The sequence below is a fragment of the Protopterus annectens genome, chromosome 10.part0 (genome assembly GCF_019279795.1).
Source record: "Protopterus annectens isolate FY-2018-M chromosome 10.part0, PAN1.0, whole genome shotgun sequence".
NCBI lineage: Eukaryota > Metazoa > Chordata > Ceratodontiformes > Protopteridae > Protopterus > Protopterus annectens.
The window spans coordinates 1,181,577,614-1,181,592,576 of record NC_056744.1 but is presented as its reverse complement, the minus strand read 5'-3'; the positions used below and the strand labels follow the sequence as shown (position 1 = coordinate 1,181,592,576).

Sequence of the window (14,963 nt, the reverse complement as noted above, 5' to 3'; positions counted from 1 at the left end):
ACATATTCATCTTACTTATACACCCATACATATGTCGACTGTTACAATATAACAGCATATACTATCCCCTGTTATAGCACATACTTGTTGGACCACTCCTGACACTGACAGTGGTTGGAAGCAAAATGGTGGGTTCCAAGCCCATAGCATCCCTTGTGGTGTATGTGGAATGTGCCATGTGACCTACAGCAGTACACACATAGAACACTACAAGCATTACTACTGCTCAACAATACATCGCTACAAGTTAGCTATTTCCACTATATGCATTGATTACACTGTTAATTCTTACAGTACAGATACTACATACACAAACATACTACAAGTTATACATATTGTCTTAGTAATCTGAGGTGTTATTAACTAGTGTACTACTCATTTTCGGTTCGTCTTTCCGTGTTTTGTACTGTCCTACAGGTAGATACAGATGGTTTGAATTTGTGACAAGGCAACCTTTTATAGTTACAGATCAATAACATGTGCTATCCCGATGGCCAATTGGTGTTCCTAAGTAGCTAATTACATGCACATCTGCTGCGCTGCTACTGCCTTAGCCAATACCATGGCTACAGTGGAGTATAACTGAGTACTCCACTTGGGAGTTGTCCCTTTGCCTTACTTGTGATGAAGACAGCATGGAGGTTTTTTTGGAATCCATTGCAACAGCTGTATTGAGATGAACAGTAATATATTGTGTGTAATGCCTAGAGGAGTTGGTCTAAATGTGAGTACTGCTGTTATATTTCTGAACATTGCTACTTATTCAGGGTTTGTCTGTACCTAATACTTCTGCATATGTGTCAGTCTGGCCAGGTTGTTTGACCAGCTCAAGGCTGCATAGCTATGCATATAATGTTAGGGGGTTTGCAGTGTGCTTATATAGTCAGTACTCGGTAAAACTTCCTGGTGTATGGACCTTTCAACCCTCTGAAACGGGATTAGTTCATACAAACCCTGTTACATCAGCAGCTGCTCAATTGTATAATGGCAACTATTTCACAAAGTGCCATGTTAGTGTGTCTGTGTCCAGGTATGTTAAGGTTTCAGCAGATGTTGCCCAGCAGTTGCATAATTGGTTATGGTATGGCAGTATGTATTGATGTAATTATTTCGGTTGTGGGGTAGATGGTGGATGTACATAGCACATGCAAGTGTGTAGGAACCCCTTTTATACAATGTCTATATGTGTGTGGGTGTTCTTTCCCTATGTGAACATCTATCCCTTAGTGGACTAATACTATGGTAAATGCAGGCTGATTCATTAAGGCACTATTAAATGCTTCCTGTATAGCATGCAGGTACTGTTAGTCCTTGAATCCTTTTAGCAATACATCGGAATGTAATAAATATTTGCAAAATGAAAGCTGTCTGTGTAATTCTGTCATGGATATTTGCAGTCAATGCAGTTGTGTTGGTGACTGTGTCCATAGAACATATTTGTAATAGCTTATTGGCATATGCTCTTCCTATGTTATGTTCATATTGTTTGGGGCGAATGTGTGATTGCTCCATGTTATACTCAGATATGACCACTTTGGATGCTGTCTACAGATATGTATGTATGTGTATATATATATATATATATATATATATATATATATATATATATATATATATATATACATATATATGTATATAAATATATACATTATTGCATACGTTTATCTGTACCTCCATAGATGTATAGATGTTTCTAACCTATCTATATATCTACATATACATGTAGACCTGTATATATGGATATGTCTCTATGTATCTGTCTATCTCTCTCTCTCTCTATATATATATATATATATATATATATATATATATATATATATGAGCATACGCCTATAATTGGGTACATGGCGGGTTGTCCTATTTCAACACATTCCTCCCTTTTGTGTTTTAACCTGTCTGAATACACAGGTACATCCCAGGTAGCTTAGTGTTAGGTTAATTGGAGGATGGAGTACATGGTTGAGGGTTCTACTCCTGGAAGGTGTTATTATTTTACCTCTCAGAGCAGGTACTGGTAGTGAAAGTGTGAATAACGCACATTTATGCGGTTGTGAGCAGGTTTGCCCGTGGTCTGCATGACGTTAAGCAAAGGTCAAACATGTGAAGCGCTTCTCTGTTTACCATGTAGCAGTGCCGCTCACCGTTGCGCAAACACATGGAGACCCGCTTACAACTGCTTTAGAGTGCTTTAATCCACCTGCATCCAAAAGCCCCTATTTTGGCCCTCAAAATAACCTAACAGCCCTTGCAGGTCTTGAACCCAGGACCATGAACACCACAGTCACTGACCTTACCACTATGGCAATTGAGATATGCTCGAATGTTATGGTATTTAGAATATACATTGTACTACAGACATTCCTCACGACTGACAACATATGTGACAATCAGTTGGTGTACATATGTCTGATATATGTTAATGTTCATATGTTTGTGGAAGTAGGTGTTGCAATGTCACATGACAGGGTGTATTACGAATGAGTATGGTTCTTGCTTTGTGTCCTTTTTATATTGTCCCCATACTCCATGTATGCCCCTCCAGTTCACTTATTGGATATCTGACCCAGGCCCTCCTTGAGGCATGATTGCATTAACCATCATTCCTCCCCCACCCCAATCTTCACATACACAACAACCACCCCTTCTATGGTGACTTAGGTTAATATTAATTGTTATGATACCACAGCTGCATGTGTTTTGTGTACACTCCAATTCCTTTGGAGTGCTTCTGTGTCACGAAGTGTGTTCATAGATCCTTATATATATGGCTATTGCTGTAACTGTATAATATATGTGTGTGTGTGTGTGTGTGTGTGTGTATATATATATATATATATATATATATATATATACATGTGTGCAGACATCACTGATATATATATATATATATATATATATATATATATATATATATATATATATATATATATATATATATATTTCGTATTAGTTTGTAACAGTAATACATCTGTAAACTGGAATGTGTTGGTTCACAAACTACAGTACATTACAATGTACTGTACTTATGTTCAGAAGACCACTGTCCCATTTGTGATCATTACAGTTAAATGCATATGGTATAAGGTGTAGTCTCAGGACCATGAAAGATGTGTAAACCTCGGATGGCTTAGTGGTATGTCCCATGCCTATAGTGGTCCAGGGTTCGACACCTGTAATGCTTTACAAATGTTTTTACTGCAGAGTAAGGCTCATTTACCCAGTTGTAAGCATGTTTAACAGTGTTTGTGTGACATTATAGCAGCGGTTAAGCACAGTTAAACAAACATTGTGACGTATAACCTGTGCGTGCAAACATGGCCACATCCGCTAACTACTCTGGATATATACCTGTCAGTGACATAACATCTCACTATGTGCTGTCATGACATTGCATTCTCTGTTGACTGTATTCTCCTGCACACATGGGTTTATATGGGTGATTCGAATGTTTATTATACAGATGATTACTACCTATATCTGCAAGCTGTGGTTAAGGTATACTTTTGCACATGATAAACATCCCTGCCTTTATCGGGATTGTAACCTCGAATGCACAGATACTATGTGGATGCTGTAACCATTACACTGTTGACATTAACGTTGCTTCCACCTATTTCCTATTTAGACAATTTCTATGTGTAAGTTAGGCTAAGCAAAGGGCGGTAGCCCCCTAACTCACTGAGCTTCACGTACTCATGACATAACAACATATAACAAATGTACTGTGAGACAATACATTACATTCCTAACTACATTAGGCATAGCCCCTCACTGACACACTTCAAGGGAAACCTTGTTGTGTGAATGGGTAACAGACTATACACCCCTGGGATTATGTGTCCCAGAACCATACAGCCAGGGGGTGGGGGAGCCTGTCCAGTTTGATAGCTGCAAGACCTGTTGGGGGAATTGAATGGTGTTGAATTGCCGCATTAACATGCCCTCTTTAGATCACGAAGTTCCCCTTTCACCCTCCACAACCCCAGTCTTCCACAGCTTCCTGCAACTCTGCCTGGAATTGCTTCATTGGCTATGCTTGACAGAGGCTCAGTTACTTCATCAATGGTGCGGGGAAGGCCAGCACACTGTTGCTATGCTTCTAATTGCCCTTGGGCAGATAGATAGTAAGCTATCTGTGCACCTCTAACGTGCAGGCCATCACAGCCATAACATGCGAATAAACAGACCTTCAGATCACAATATACAGTGTGAACTCACCATATAGTCAGGAAACAGTTGAGTACAGCATGAACATACAGACACTGATACTTAGTAACTCTAAATGCCTATCTTGTAAGCTAGAAGACTTGTATAAGGTTAAGGCTTTCTATTGCTTACCACTAGGTTACCTACAGGGGAGATGACAATCAAGCACAGATGGGGAACATGTATGCAATGATACCATACTAGCGTATGTGTCTGCCTTACACTTTGGAATACTGGCTAAGGCTATTGGCACCTCCATGGTGCTTTATTTAGGAGAGTCCCAAAGGTGAATACCAGCGCCGTAAACAGTACAATAGCAGATTCAATGTGGTTTATGCTACTCAACACCAGGGTTGAGATCACAACATGCATGCACTCACAGCACTCGTCAGGATGGACAACATCAACATCTGTGCATTAACTGCACTCTGTCTTAAGGCTCCTGATAGCACACCAGCACTACCAGACTACAACCCATACCACACATTCAGCCACAGAACATGGACTGACAGACATGGAGGGGCTGTATCAATATTCATCAGGGATACCTACACCTCCAGGTTAGTGGGGCAGCAAGATACCTCTGTGATCATCCATGTGTAGCTAACATCAGCCACAACAACAATGTTGAATGTGGCCTGCTATGGATCACCCTCCATGACCCAGGACATCCACTCCACCTACCTGGAGACAGTGGAAAACATGACAGTCCTAACACACACCCTGGCATTGGTCGATGTCAACTACCATACCATTAACTGGGACACATACTCTGGTACTCACTTCCGGGGCCAGCGCTTCCTGGAATGTATCACCTCATATGCCCTGTATCAGGTGGTAACCTCCCTAACGTGGGGTGGAAGCTACTAGATGTGGTCATCACCAACATGGGCAACAGGTGCACCACAGTGGAGGTTTACCAGTCACTGGTTAGATCTGACCATGAACTATTCACTGTTTCCACACCCTAGCATCTCCCCCACCCAACGATACCACAGTGTATACCTTTTCTATAGCTAAATTTACACTACTAGTGACAGGGGTGGGGGTTTCACAGCCCCCATGCTAAGGGGAAACACTGCTCCAGATACAGACATATATATAAATGTAGTCTATAAGCACCTACATGGATGTATGGATCGTGCCATCACTGGTAAACCAAGACTCACTCCTCCTAGACAAGGACACCGGTCTGGTGGACCTCTGAAATAAACAGGCTATACTGCAGACGTAGGACAGTGTTCCAGACACACAGTAAATCCCACGAAGGGCTGACATCCGTGACCACTATTAGTATGATACGTAGGTCCCTCATGACATTATCCAAGGCTAACATCAGCAGGAGAATATGCAAGGATTCAAAAGATAACCACAAAGCCTTCTTTGGCTATGTCAAGGATCTACATGGTGACACACAGATTTGCACTGTGCCAATGAAATATAGCGCAAAATATGCTGGCCCTACTGATATCGCCAACATCCTTGCAGATACATGCGGTGCATACTTCACCCCCTAAAGAGCCCACAACACTACTTGTAAGGTACAGAATCCCAACCATCCAAGACACACAGGTGGAAATGGCCCTCTCTAACAGCAGAACACAGCGTCAATGGAGGCAGATGTTGATCCAGACTGTGTCTTGCAAACTGTACATGACAACCTGCCCCCTACCTAATTATGGATTCCTACCTCAGCCTCTCCACAGGCTACATGCCCATACAATGGATCCTGGCAATGGTTATTCCACTCCATCATGGGGAAATCACAACTGACCATGGTAACTACCACCCCATAAGCCTGACTAGCCTGGTCTGAAATGGTATGGTTCACATCCTTCATGGCACTCATTAACAATGACATTGGTAACCTTCTGACACGTGACCCAACCCAGGTCAGCTTGGTTGACTGCAGTTCATACCTACTGAACCTGTTTTATGTCTTACATACAGTCACCAGGATGTTAGATGACAGGGGAGGTGGTTTACACATACTTCCTGGACCTCACCAAGGCTTTTGACACCATGCCCCACTCAGGTATTATTGATAAACATACCATTCTGTACATTCACCCATACATCACAGGTTGGGTTGCCGACAGGCTTACACACACAACCCACATGGTACGACTAGCGGTCTCCAGGTCCAACTCTTGAACAGTCACAACTGGTGTCCCACAGGACTCAGTCCTGGGAGCCATACTGTTTGGCATATACATCTCAGATGTACAGGCAAACACAGGTGGACTACAGCAGAACATGTTTGGCAATGACTACAAACTGGGAGCCATGACTGATAGTCCAGCTGACACAGACATCCCTCAGGGGGCCTCACAGAGAATGTCACAGGGTGCCACTGACATGGCCTCCAGCCAAGTGCCAATAACTGCATGGTCATTCCATTGTGGAATTGGCACCCACATATTAACACATGAGTGGCAGCCACTTTAATACAGATGAGGTAATAGGGTATCTGGGGACTAAGGTAGATAGTGATCTCCCCTGTGACAATCATATCTCCACAGTAGTTAGGACATCCTTCTATGTAGGCCATCTGACTACTAAAGGATTCCCATCTAGACATACTGGAGTTATAGTGCCCCTTTACTCATCACTCATCAGTCCGATCATAGGATATAATAATCCATGTGGGATGTACCTCAGACTACATGTCCAACAGCTGGGGGGTCCACAGATGCACCTCACCAAGGGGAATACTGGCCTCCAACATATGGCCTATGCAGCTGGACTAGATACACTCCTGCTTTACTCAGCAGCATCTCGTTTACCCAGAGATGATCTCCACTGACCAACACAGCCATGTCGAACTCTGGCTTGATGGATATGCTCCACCTATGGGAATCCATGTCACAGTGAGCCACCCACTGTAGTGAGCAGACCTTGCCACAACAATAACCGGAAGATACTGGAGGGATAACTTCCTGTCACAGACACTCCCCATATTTTGGAACAACATCCCTATCTACATTTTACAGAGCCCCTCACTAACACTCTGCAATAGAAACCTTGAAGGATGGATGGGGAACAGTAGATGCACCCCAGGGATCCCATCATTGGCTCTGCTCCACAGAGGGATGGTTAATGACTCAATGAGGTGGCAAACGCTGACACGTTTTGGCTGGCCTTATGAATGGCCTCTGGCAGTTGGCCAAGTACCTACCTATGAATCTATACATACAGTATCTGCATATGTTTACTGTTCAGGTGTTGACTTACCTTGTGCCACTGGCTGTTGTGTGTGCAATAGTTGTGGGCTGCCTATGTTGGATGCACACAGAAGACTGCCTATACATGACAATTTACAGGTAGTCTTGTGTGTGTGCCATTCATTTTTACTGTGTGTGTGCAGGTGGAGAAGGGTGCCAGTCCCTAGGTGCCTACACTGTCAGTGTGTGTGTTATACGTTCCCTCTTTGCCAAGGCATGGTCATACTAGGCATGCCTCTGTCTGCCTACTGGGGCTGGCTCAGGGTGTTCATGGTCTGAGCACCTCTGTGCCTGTGGGGCCCTTGGGAATGGTGGTGGGCTGTGAGGGCCTTCACCATTCTGTCCCTGCTGCAGCTGTTTCCGCAGGACCATGTTGTGTAGCATGGCACACACTATGAAGATGTGGGCACACGTGCCTGGAGAGTACTGTAAGGCTCCACCAGATATGTCCTAGCAATGGAACAGTGATTTCAGCATCCCAAACACACGCTCTATGATGATTCTGGTTTGTGCGTGTGCCTCATTATGGCGTTCCTGCATGGTTGTGTGTGCATTTCTGATTGGAGTCATCATCCATGGTCCCAGTGCATAGCCAGCATCCCCCACCAGGTGGCCATTTGGGATGTCCCCCCTGGCAAATAACCCCTAGGGGTTGGGAGGGTGGCCTAATGGTTAAAGTGTTTGCCTTACAAACACAAGGTACAGGGTTTGAATCTCACAGGGGATAATTGGCTAGGCTTAAAATGGCTTGCAAGGGCAGTTAGCCTAGTACTAATCTATGAACCTATGAACCTATGAGCTGTGAGGCATGCCAGATGTGGGAGTTGTGATAGCTTCCAGGGTTGCCAGCACACACATCCATGATAATGCCCTGGGCATTGCACATGATCTGGAAGTTGATGGAGGGGTATCCCTTGCAGTTTATGTAGCACCTTCCCTGCTCACCAGGTGGTGACTTGATGTGCATGTGCGTGCAGTCTATTGCACCCAGTACCTCCGGGTATTCTGCCACATGGTGGAAGAGACGCATATTGCTGGCCAACTCCTCCTGCGTTCGGGGGAAGTATATGTACTCATTGGCATGTGGTAACATGGCATCCAGGAACTGGTGTAGTACCCTGGATGCTGATGCCTGTGAGATCCCCATGATATCCCCAGTTGGTCTTTGAAAGGTACCTGCAGCTAGTATTCTCAGGCTTACACATACCTTCATATCCACTGGAATGTGTTCCCCTCTGTTCTGGCTGTGAAGTGTGGCTGGCACAGCTCCACAGGTTGCTGTAGGATGTTCCTGTCCACCTTGTAACGCTCTACTATCTCCAGATCATGTAGCCCCTGGTAGGTTACCCTGGGTCTGAACACTCTCCTCCTCCTCTGGTGCCTGAGGTGGTCGTGTGCATCATCCTCCACACCACATTCAGTCTCCAACACATGCTGGTGGATCAAAGCTATGGCAGCCCCTAACATGTACATACTAAAAGTTCCCTGTCTGTATACACCACTGGTGCAGAGTGTATGGGAATACACAAATGTGTGTGAGGTGCTTTCAAACTTTATAGTATTGTGCTATGGATGTTGCTGATGTAAGTGGGTGTGTATGAACTATTCCAGCTGCTGCATGTCTTAATTATGGGTTTTGCAATGAGTACTGCAAGTGTGGGGTCTTTACTGTGGAGATCTACTTGCCTGCCTTGATTACTCTGTTGCCCTTTAATTCACTTTTAGACCTGGATCCCCTCCCATTATCAGGCATGCATCCACCTGCCGTCTTTCTTGTTTTGTACTTTCCCTACCCAATCATGGAGGATTGTGCCTTGTAGCTGATATACTGCATATTGCTTTTGTTCTGCTTTGACACTTTGCTGTTTTCTTTGCAGTACAGCCCCTCCCTTTCCCTATTCTGCAAATAGCTGCTTGCAGCCTTGTTAGCTGTTGTCAATGGCCCACTGTAGGCTCCTAGGTGTTAATTAGACATTTGTACTCCAATTTCACTGTTGCAGCATTTTCTTATTTCTTTCCTATATCCTTCCTGTTTCAGCTGCAATGCACGACACACATACCCGTTTACCAGGTTTATGTGCGTTTTCATCTCCGTTCACATGCATACTCCACATGCATACTCAGTTACCATTGTGTACTCTCCGCTAAGCATAGCTATGGGCAATTCAGCACACCCCTATCCTGCAGCTTTGCCTAGCTAGGGGCAGACCGGTTTAGCAATGCTCCAATGTGCTTACAGCAATGGCGACGCACCCCTCTCTTGATGTCATTTTTATCTCAAGGGCTCACCTTGGTGTTATAATGCTGCTCTGTTTTGTGCTATCCTTACACCAGCGGGAAATCTGCGATTCACTATTACTCCTCTCATTTGCATGGCATTGCCTACTAATTCCTAGCTACTACGCATAATACTGTCACTGCCCCTTAGCAACCCTTGAGCCATGAGTATGGTGTAGCATGCCTGCCATTGACTATTATGGGGAAATCGTGATATGTGTTTCATTGCAGTTTTATTCTATATTTTTATATATTCCTTGCGATCCCCTTTGCGCACCACTGCCCTGCGCTTCCACGTCGCGATAGTGCGACTATATATAGTTAATGTTAATTTTATAATTTGTACATGTTTTTTTTATGCCAATGGCTATATATTTAGCCATTGGCATATATTAACATTATAATACATGGGTTTGGTCGGCTCTCATGGCTCCGATTTTATGTTTGCAAAAATGTAAACCATTTTTTTCGGTTTACATTTCTGTATGCTTACACTATGCCTACACCACTTCCTGAATCGCTATATATCTTCATTTGCATGCTACACTGCTGCACATGGGGTGATTAGCATACAGGCACCGGGAGCTGTGCGGGCGTAGCATACGCAGGTAGTGCATGTGGAAACAGCTCGTACCTGAATCACTCAGTGGCCATATTTGGTGTTAGATCGCCAACGCTATGCCTGCACCTGGCACAAGCTTCATGAATCCCGGGGATTGTTTTTTTTTAAACTTAGTATCATATATAGAAATTCTGATGAAGCTGCATTTTCAGTAAATGTTTCTTTTTTTCATTTTTATGCAACCAGATATTTATAGATGAATGATTTGTCATTTACTTTAATATGAGGTCATTACCTGAAAAAATTACCTTAAATCTCTTTATTTTAACATTTCATTTACATCAAAATTCTGCTACATTTTTGTAAAAAAGGAACAAAAAAGGCAAACTGTTAGCTCAAGTGTCTTCCATCAGAATGTTAATAATGTTGTGATTACATCAAAGATTTAAAGAGACAGTTAGCCTACAATGGCAACAAATTAAATAAGTACTGTAGGATGAATTAATAAGTGATTTTGCATTGTGAAAGCAATGCAATTTCAAATCCATTTATTTATGACTTTATTTATACATTTTTTCAATTTCTTTTTTTTATTTTTAAATGTACTACTTAACTTCACAAAAGAAAGTGATACCTGACAGCAAATGGTGTAGTCCATAGAGCCCCAGAAATTAAAGAAAAAAAAACATATGGTTTTCCTACGAATAGGAGAACTACTATGGAAATAGTTCAGCAGTTCTTTCCACAACAGCTGTGTTGAAGTTGAAAATAAATACTTATTTAAAATGGACAACTGCATTGTAATAGTGTTTGAAGTAAATAGCAACAATAAAAATAGTGCAGTCCTGCCTGCAGCACTTTGTGGTGCGGAGTTGTTATAAAAAGGAGCTGCTAGCATTTAGCCTACAAAGAGCAAAAAATCCATAGCTCAGCAATGCTAGTTTAGCTTTACCAGTTAAGCAATGTTAGCTTACCAGAAGGTCAAGGAGATCTTCTGGCAAACAGGACAAATCAGAGAAGAGCATTTGCTGAGATTACGTAAAAAATAATGTGCACTGATATAAAACGTCTGGCAGAGGAGGTCAGCAGCCTTTACTCTTGATAAACAGTTAGTGCAACTTGGACAGAAAAAAAGGTAAGGAATTCACTTTGGAATAATTTTCTGTAAGTTTAACAGCTTAGTTTAAGCAGTACAGCTCAATTTATTTATAAAATCATAATGTAAAAATAAGTTAGACATGAGTATAATTTAAAATGTTTATTTGCAATTATGTATTAAATATTAACAGAAGAATTAACCCAACCAAATAAAATAAATGAATGCAGGTGTATGGCTGACTGCAGAAGTGGACCTCCTCCATTCACTGACAATATTTTAGCACTGATAATACTGTTCCTTTAATTTTTAATAGGAATTGGGAATTTGTGGAAATAAAATGTTTATGGCACAGCTCTCAAAGCTCAAAATGTGATTTCCACTATTACTAAACAGTTACAAAGAATAATTTTATTTTATCATTTTATTTGTATATTAACCTTAACTTCCTCTTCTCAGAGGTAACCTATGAGCACTTTTTAGTTAAGCATAATGTTTACAGTTATACACAAGAGGAAAGCAAACATTGAGAATCAAAACCAGGACCACTGGATAAAGCACATCAGCATGCATTAGGCTTAATCTTCTGTAGTAAACTACCTGGACGAAATAATACATATACATATTTATAATATGCAATAAGCAATTTATTTGCAAAGAAAGGTACTTTAAATTCATAACAATAAATAATGTATGTTCATATGTCTATTTTTGTACGGCTATATAAAGCATTTTGCGAAGCCCTGAAAGTTACCATTATTTATTATATATAGAAATGTTCCATTTTATATTATTTTAAGAAAGAGTTCATTCTAAATATTTAGTATCCATAAGATAATGCAGCTTATATTTGCCTAACATGTGCTGTCTCATATGAATAAGAGTCTTACCATTTATGTAACGTGCTTAACCAGATGATTAAGACTTTTTGATTATGCTGAAGAATATATATATATATATATATATATATATATATATATATATATATATATATATATATATATATACAGTTTTTCATCTTGGAAAACATTATTTATTTTGACTTTTACGTGTGGCTTAAACTGGGTGTTTGTAAAATATGTATATTGTTGAAAACTTCCCTAATACTGTATGTGAATATTTAGATCTGTTTGCAAAACAGAGAGAATTAAAAAAAAAGCTAAAAAGAGACTATTTCCACATAAACTAAATGAAAATCATATATTTTTCAAACTCATAAACTAAGAAAAAGAATTTTTGTTTTACTTAATAAAGGTACATTATATGGAATATATATATATATATATATATATATATATATATATATATATATATATATATATATATATATATATATATATATATATATATATATATATATATATATTTATGGATTCGTATCACTTCACTGAAAGACCATTTCGCTGACACCCATTTCACTGAGATCAAATCACCTAAAGTTCATTTCACCTAAAACTCATTTCACTGACAAGTAGTACTCTAAGGAAACTCAAAGGTATATGTCCTTTTCCCCACTGTAGTGTGATCCTGATGTTAGTATATATAGTTGGGGGGTGTGGGGGCACAGCCCCCCACCTAGTTGGGTTTTACCAAATAATGCAAAACAAAACCAGACAACAGAAAACCAAATTAAGTATATATAGTTGGGGGGCACAGCCCCCACATTGGGGCATGTGGGTGGCATAGCCCCCCACCTAGTTGGGTTTTATGAAATAATGCAAAACAAAACCAGACAACAGAAAAACAAATTAAGTGGGGGCCACACCCCATAACTATATATACTAACAACAGGATCACACTACAGTGGAAAAAAGGACATATACCTTTGACTTGCCTTACAATACTACTTGTTAGGGAAATGAGTTTCAGGTGAAATGAACTTTCAGTGAAATGAACTTTAGGTGATTTGGTCTCAGTGAAATGGGTGTCAGTGAAATGGTCTTTCAGTGAAGTGATACGAATCCATATATCTTTATATGTTCCTGATTACAATCCTAAAAATATCGACCAGACAGATTTTTTTTTTCTTTGGACTAGAAGGGAAATATAAAATTCATCTTGCAATAATAAAATACATCTGAACAGAGCTTGAATGATAACCTGGAGGAAAGGAGGAAGTTAGAGGCCATGAAATAAACATTTAAGTACCTCAAAGGAAATAATAAACTCAAAGAAAGAAAATGCCTGCCACAACAGCTTTACAGTATGAAGACAGAGGGAAGGTGAGTCAGTGATGATGTGATACTTTTTCATGGGAGTAGTTGTGACTACACACTACAACTTTCCCAAGGAAGTTGAGAAATAAAGAATAGTTTGGCAATGACATAAGGCTGTTCTCCCAGGCAGTGAACAGGATGAATAGGAATAAAACAAAATTACGAATTCTAGAATGTATAGGGAACGCATATGACAACTACAGCAGGGGGAGGAAGCATTGTTTATTTTTAGGTGGACCATTTATTTATAAGTTCCATGTTTCTGGAGGAAGCATTGTTTATCTATTAGGTGGACCATTTATTTATAAGTTCCATGTTTCTGGAGGAAGCATTGTTTATCTAGTAGGTGGACCATTTATTTATAAGTCCTGTGCTTGTTGTATCTTTGCACCAAGCCACTCAATATAACAATCAACAACAAACATCTTGGCAGTCTACCGCTAGTACATTTTCCTCATAATTTATATCCTAACTGATTATATTTGCGGAATTCAGCTCTTAAAGGTAAGACACATACTCATAGTTGTAGACCAGCACATAAAATTACTTTCACCAAAACCAGAATACATTACCAAAACCGCAGGAATGTACACATGTGAACAAGTAGTAAGTTAAACAGACACGTTTCTTTCTATTGTTTTTATCCAGATTAGCTACCTGTAAAACAAATAAAAAAAGAGATATGTTTTGTAGTTAACACAAAACATGTTCACTGAATAATTAGGTGGTATTGTATGTTCAGGGAGCAGCCATAAGGAATCTTGAGCAGAAGGGGAACTTGCTTTAGCTTCCGTATTATGCTACTTCATTCTCTGTCATCTCAGATAATGGTCTGATGTTTTTGTTACTGCTTTATGCAATACTGAAGTCCAACTAGTAAGATGTTTGACACTTTATGAGCCCCACAAAGCATTACTTTGCAATCCTTGGATTTGAACTGTCATTTGCCCTTCTTCAGTTTTCTGCAGATCAACATTAATCCTGTGGGCATTGGGCCCTCATTTAACAGGAACATTCTGCCTTCCAGGTCCTGATCATTGTCACTATTAAACTGGAATGGCCCTTGTCAATCTGTTCAATACCTTCTAAACTCAGCTACTCTGTGATTTAAAAGACGTTTATCATTAGCGTTTGTGTCCTGCCTCTTCACACACTGCCTAGTGTCTGCACCGCTTCCCTGTTCTTTATATATTCCTTAGTTTATTTAGAAAATTTCTCTGTGTAATCAATTCAGAAGGCTACAGTTACTCTTTTCCTGATAAGCCTCTGTTATCCCTCTACCCCATCAAAGTAACATGTTGGAAAATGTGTGGAAATTAGCATGAATGATAAATAGTCCTACCAGATAGTCTTACTTCCAGTTTGGAAAGCCTTGTTAATTT

At 40.5% G+C, this 14,963-nt stretch overlaps 1 protein-coding gene across 1 annotated transcript in view; it reads left to right on the top strand.

Moving 5' to 3' along the window:
- Positions 1-11,384: 11,384 nt before the first annotated feature.
- Positions 11,385-14,963, top strand: part of LOC122813553 (riboflavin-binding protein-like) — a 169,190-nt gene continuing 165,611 nt past the window's right edge. Inside the window, exon 1 of the mRNA XM_044085934.1 lies at positions 11,385-11,403. The gene's annotated coding sequence lies outside the window, so the exon portion shown is untranslated. The remainder of the gene's footprint in view (positions 11,404-14,963) is intronic.